The sequence below is a fragment of the Triturus cristatus genome, chromosome 4_1, assembly GCF_964204655.1.
Source record: "Triturus cristatus chromosome 4_1, aTriCri1.1, whole genome shotgun sequence".
NCBI lineage: Eukaryota > Metazoa > Chordata > Amphibia > Caudata > Salamandridae > Triturus > Triturus cristatus.
This window is the reverse complement of record NC_140585.1, coordinates 95,623,812-95,629,811: the sequence shown is the minus strand read 5'-3', so window position 1 is coordinate 95,629,811 and position 6,000 is coordinate 95,623,812. Positions and strand designations below refer to the sequence as shown.

The 6,000-nt window shown below is 43.1% G+C and overlaps 1 protein-coding gene across 2 annotated transcripts in view; it reads right to left on the bottom strand.

Annotated features, from left to right (window-relative positions):
- Window positions 1–437: 437 nt before the first annotated feature.
- Window positions 438–6,000, bottom strand: part of LOC146839638 (uncharacterized) — a 524,113-nt gene continuing 518,550 nt past the window's right edge. For both annotated transcript variants that reach the window (XM_085650373.1, XM_085650374.1), the window contains one exon: window positions 438–675. The gene's annotated coding sequence lies outside the window, so the exon portion shown is untranslated. The remainder of the gene's footprint in view (window positions 676–6,000) is intronic.

Below are 6,000 nucleotides of genomic sequence, written 5' to 3'. Positions count from 1 at the left end.
GTTACTTTATGGACAGAGAGAGAGTCACATCGCTTTAAACTTGTTCCTTGAGTGCATTTAAGATGCCGGTGAAAAATGGAGCAGTGTGAAAGCTGAAAAGTCCAAAGTTTACTTTTGAATGGTCCACCCAGTGAATGATGTCATAATATATATTATAATATGCCACAACATCCTATCAGACCTCCTCAAACGACGGATCATTCTATATTGGTGACTCTTAGTGATGCAGGACTGGGTTGAGAGAACTCTCTCTTCACTGGATGACCCTATAAAAGATGCAGATAGATTCCTGACAGCAGAAACAGACAGGAGCTATTCAGTGGGACTAACACCCCCACTCTGTGGAGAACAGAAGACAGTTGTGGGAAAATACCAAGTTTATTATCTATTGCTCATTGTTTATTTGTTTTGTATGGAAAAGAGTTGTAGCTTGGAAAATCAAAAGAATTACATTCTGGATTAAATAATCACATCATCTTTTCATACAAGTTATAAAGATGCACTCAAGAATACAGAATTTAGGTCACTGGGCAGCACCCGGGGTCTCTTCATCTCCCTGTCTGTAGTGAATCATCTACTTATTTGCTCATCACTGAATTCTTAGGCATTTCTTGGGCACCACGTGCTGCTCACAGTCGCTGGGGGTGTTTCATGCGTTCTTGATGCAGCTGCAATCTTTAAAGATAAAATGAAAGTAATGAGAGGAAGAAAAGATGAGCAGAAACATATATATATACAGTCCAAAGGAAATGAGCTATGTGAGAAAGCTGCGAAACAGTCACAGATTGCAGAATGTCATTTATTTCTAATGGCCAATTCATAAAACCTCAGGTTTGAACTTTGCTAATTTTTGCCTGTTGGTGAATCACAAGGCCTGTCTTGAGGACTCCTGGAGAGCTGAGCACAGCCCTAGATAACCATGAACTCCTGAATGTGTTTCTGCTTGGAGGATTGTAATAGATGTATATTTTTACAGGTGGAACGTGACACGAATAGTGTTTTTGTACACACAGTTCTTTCTTTTTTCTATGAGACGAGGAACACATTTTTCTCTGTAGAGAAACATATTCCCTCATTATTTTGTCTTTTAAAGTTCTAATCCTATAAAAAAACAAACTGCTGCCTTTGCCTTGAGAAAACAATTTTCTAAAGGTATGAAACTACCTGAAAACATTACCAAGCACTATTCCTTTAAAGCCTGACCTGTTGACATTTCCAGTGCTTGTTAATGATGGGCTCACATAGGAACATCAGCAAAATCAGCCATGCTACTAAATTAGCTCCTGCCAGTGGTGTATATGGGAGTCAAGATTGTGACTGGGTGAGCACAAATATTTGCCTGCACCTCTAAGATGGACTTGGGTTTGCAGCCATTTTAAAACCTCAACCCTAAGTGATGCTGCAAATGGTGACTGTGGAAAAATCACCTATTATCATCAAGGTTAATGAAAGGAGTGGGCAGTCTGGAGATTTGTACTCCCTAAACCTAACTTAAAAAGTCTAAAAACTGTCAATCCGGATGCAAAGGTGAACACGGAGGAACTAGGGTCAGCCACTGGGTACCCACAGAGATATGGTGTACATGTTTCATAAAAAATGGAGACAAACCCTTACCCACAAACCTAGGTGCATGCTTCATTGTCGGTTTTGCCTCACATTGATCTGACATTATTAGGGCGATGGATGGGTTCCCATAGATTTTTGGGAGGGTTAAGGAGGAAACAGTTTCCTTATATTCAGAAGAGGTGCGGAGGAATAGCTTTTGCACAGGGGATGTTATCCGGAATGCATGATACGCTCTGCACAGCGGACATAGAAGCCCAAATAGTAAAAGTCAATTAACTTCTCAGGTGTGAGTATTCCAGGAAATGTGTGAGACAAACCCTTACCCACCAACCTAGGTGCATGCTTCATTGTCGGTTTTGCCTCACATTGATCTGACATTATTAGGGCGATGGATGGGTTCCCATAGATTTTTCGGAGGGCTAAGGAGGAAACAGTTTCCTTATTAGGTCTCGCTGAGACAGCGAAAGCTGTCTCTTTGAGACATTTTGTAAGTGGGCTTTCAAAAGTGCTACCCACATGGTTTTGCTGGCCTAGGGCTTGAGTGCACGATGGCGTGCTTGTTCACAGCTGCTCCTCTGCTCCTTGCATTCCCCCCTCCCTTCTCACCCAGCCCTTTGAAGCTCTGCTCGATTACTTTCACTTTAGCCGCTTTGACCCTTGCATTCCCCCCTCCCTTCTCACCCAGCCATTTGATGCTCTGCTCGATTACTTTCACTTTCGCCGCTTTGATGTTTCATCGCAAACGCGATCACTTCCGCTTGTTTTAAATGCAGATGGCGGCTTCGGCCGAGTCCCCTTGAACTCTGGGGAGTCAATTGCCTTAAAGCTGGCTTTTAAACGAAGTAATTAAAACAAATAGTCAGAGAAAAGGGCAGCAATTTAAGAAGAATAGAGAAATTCCCATGGAGTGGGTGATACGTTTGCCGATTAACCCTGCGAAGTAAAAGCTATTGTTATTTTCATCACACACAGAAATTTAATTCACAATACGTGCAGCGAAATTGCTACAGTTGGTGTAATATTATTGCGTCCCAGCCTGTGTAATAATCTTCAGAGGGACAACGTTGCTCTTGGTGCGAGAAGGGAGTTTTAATACGGGTTTCAGTGTCACAAAATCACGCCCTGTCACTAAACTCGGTGCCTCGGGTGTAAGTCCGAGTCAGAAGGGCGCGTACGGCCCGAGGTTGGTGCAGTGTCCTGCACCAGATAACTTCCGGCTGGAAGTCAGGCCGGTGGCACCCGGACAGGGTCACTCACGTTCGTACATGCACCACTGAGAGAATATAAAGGCTCTCTGTGGAGGGCACTACTCTTCACAGGATAAATCTACTTATTTTATGAGACATACTCTCCTTGGACCACCAAGTGTCGGTCAGAAGGGCTGGTTCTACGCCAGGTGTGAGAAGCTCACGCAGCCCTGTTATTGTATTTCCTTATTGCACAATCTGGAACCCCGCAGACATGTTTTCTACGTATAAATGCAGGATGACGGAAACTAGAAACGAAATAAACTGCGCTATTTCGGGGCGAGGGGGTCCTTACACCTATTGATGATACCAGTCGCCCCCTGATAATTCCAATATTTCAACTCAAACACTGTACGTGTTCAAAGAAAAAAGACAGCTACTGTTTTTTTTCTAAGCAATAATCCGTTCTTGGGCAGCCCCCGACTCCATATATGATTCAAAGATTATCTGTACAGCGCAGATACTGGATGTACGCGCGCGCGTCGAATTTTCTCCACATTATGCGGCTCATCCCCTTCACCAGTTAGAAATGGGCTCCTCTGGATGCTGTGGACAGAAAATTGCTCTTCAGAAATGAGGTAATTTCCTATAGACCCCTTCGCATCTTGAGCGGTTATGGCGTCGAATCATGTTTAATGGCTGCTTGCAGGTGGTGTTTTAACTGTATTTGAACTCTCTTTGTTTGCAGCAGATTTTTTGGAAAGGAATGAGCCCGAGGGTTGACAAGCTGTGACCAAAGTGACAACTCCGCACTTGTGTGGAGTAACTTACTGCTCCTGCCAGCGCTCACAGTTATTCAGGGGCTTTATTTGTACCGGTGCCACACTGTTTAAAACAAACGCAGACTCAAAGGTTTTAATGAATACCTTCAATAAATGTATTGCTATCACAATATCCTTTAATCCATATGGGACGGCCTCTTACAAATTTGATATACCTTAAACTTGATGCGCGCGTGTTTGTTTATTTCTTTCATGACGATGAAATACATCCGAAGTGTCTTTAGCTTTTACAGTTCTTTAAGCTTGTGGGTTTTTTTTTGTAATGGCTTTCGAAGAGTGCACACTTTCACCAAACATAGACACCATCAGTCGTCAGCGCACGCTTTCACCGGGCACAAACACCACCAGCCATCAGTGCACGTTTTCACCGGGCACTAACACCACCAGCCGTCAGTGCACGCTTCCACCAGGCACACACACACCACCAGCCGTCAGTGCACGCTCTTACCAGGCACACACCACCAGCCGTCAGTGCACGCTTTCACCAGGCACACACACCACCAGCCGTCAGTGCACGCTTCCACCAGGCACACACACCACCAGCCGGCAGTGCACACTTCCACCAGGCACACACACCAGCAGTCATCAGTGCACAATTTCTACAGGCACACACACCACCAGCCATCAGTGCACACATCAATTGTTAAAGCATCCACAATTAACTATTGTAGCAATCACAGTATGGCGCACTTTACTTTTAAACATATTCATCTAAAGCGCAGCATGCTACCACTGCTACAAAAAAAAAAATACACATTTTTTTGGCCTACAGTTTATAGACTTTTGTTGCAATTGGTGTTGCAATATTTAGCAATGCCAATAGCTCGAACTTAATTAATGCGAGACCTATTGCATTGCAAATGCTTGTATTCAGAAGAGATGCGGAGGAATAGCTTTTGCACAGGGGATGTTATCCGAACTGCATGATAGGCTCTGCACAGCGGACATAGAAGCCCAAATAGTAAAAGTCATTTAACTTCTCAGGTGTGAGTATTCCAGGAAATGTGTGCCTGGCACAATTGTCAAGGTGTTTCCTGGAAATGTTGGTAAATTCCCCAAACATTTGAAGAGTACATTCAGGCAGAGGCCGGGATCTCTGTCTGTAACTTCCAGTTTTACTTGTGAAGAGGGCCCTTTATCATTTGTGCGTTGCCTGTTGTAGTAGATCGAATTTGATGGAATGAGTGAGTTTCATGAACTTTGGGTGGGAGTCAGTTCTACAGAGGGGCGCCTAGAAAACTGAAAAATCAGGACATGTGGGCAGCATATTACAAACATATTGTGACTAATGGGTCTTAAGTTCTGAGTCGGTGAGTAACTGAAGGTGTCACAGAATTAGTTAGGGGCAAGGACATTTACTGATTTGAATATGAGCATTAGCAGTTTGCATTTGGCTCTGTGTGTAGCAGTGAGCTACCTGGCTTGGTGAAAGTTACCTGTAATAAGCCCAGGTGGAAAAGTTTACATCCTTGTCTAAAATATCCAAGAGTTGTTGGGGGGGTCTAGCAAAGAGACTGGTGGATGTGTCTAGTCAGCAGAACTAACAAGCTGATTAGGGGAAAGAGGAGGGAGTCAGTAAGAGTGAAAGGTAAAGGAGTAGGGGGAAACTCTAGAACAGGGGTCTCCAACCTTCTGTGTAGTGAGAGCTACTTCTGGTCCGTGAAAATTGTTGTGAGCTACTAAACCCCAATCAACTCGCGGATTTGTCAGAGAGACCCCCCACGCCAAATCTAATAGCTAAAAAGTGGGCAACATTTGCAAATTAGGTTTTAAACTGTAATGCAAAGACATATTGAATAGTAGAAGGTGTTTTTCAAGGTATGAAGACTAGTCTAGTTGTGCTTGCAGCACGCAATGTTTGGCAATATCAGAAAAATTAACAATAAAAACCAGCCCACCAGCCAATGAACTCAGCCCACAAATAGCCAAAAAACCACATTCAAGCATTGGCACAGCCCACCAGCCAAAAAGATCGGCCCACAAACAGCTAGTAGTGAGAAAGTAAAATGCTATAAAACACAACACAAAATTAATTTTACTTTAGAAATAAATTGCCTATTCGTAGACAGTTTTTGAGGCAGACCTTGCTTTGATGGCATGTGTGTATTTTAACCCCGTCATACTCGATGCCTGACTAATTTACTTTATATCCCATTTCCAAGATTTATTGCGTGGGACACACTGCCCGTTGACAAATGTAAACAATCACTCATTAAAGTTAAACCATTTGATAGCACTGCACAGTGAAAGAATTGGAAAAATTGAAGGCATGGTTTTTCATCTACTTTGCTACAAAAATCACTTTTAAGTAGCTATAACAAAAAAGTGAAACTGTCAACATCACAAACCTAAAACAAATGTTAATGCAAAAAATGTATGCATAGGCACGCTTGGCAAGAGGCCAT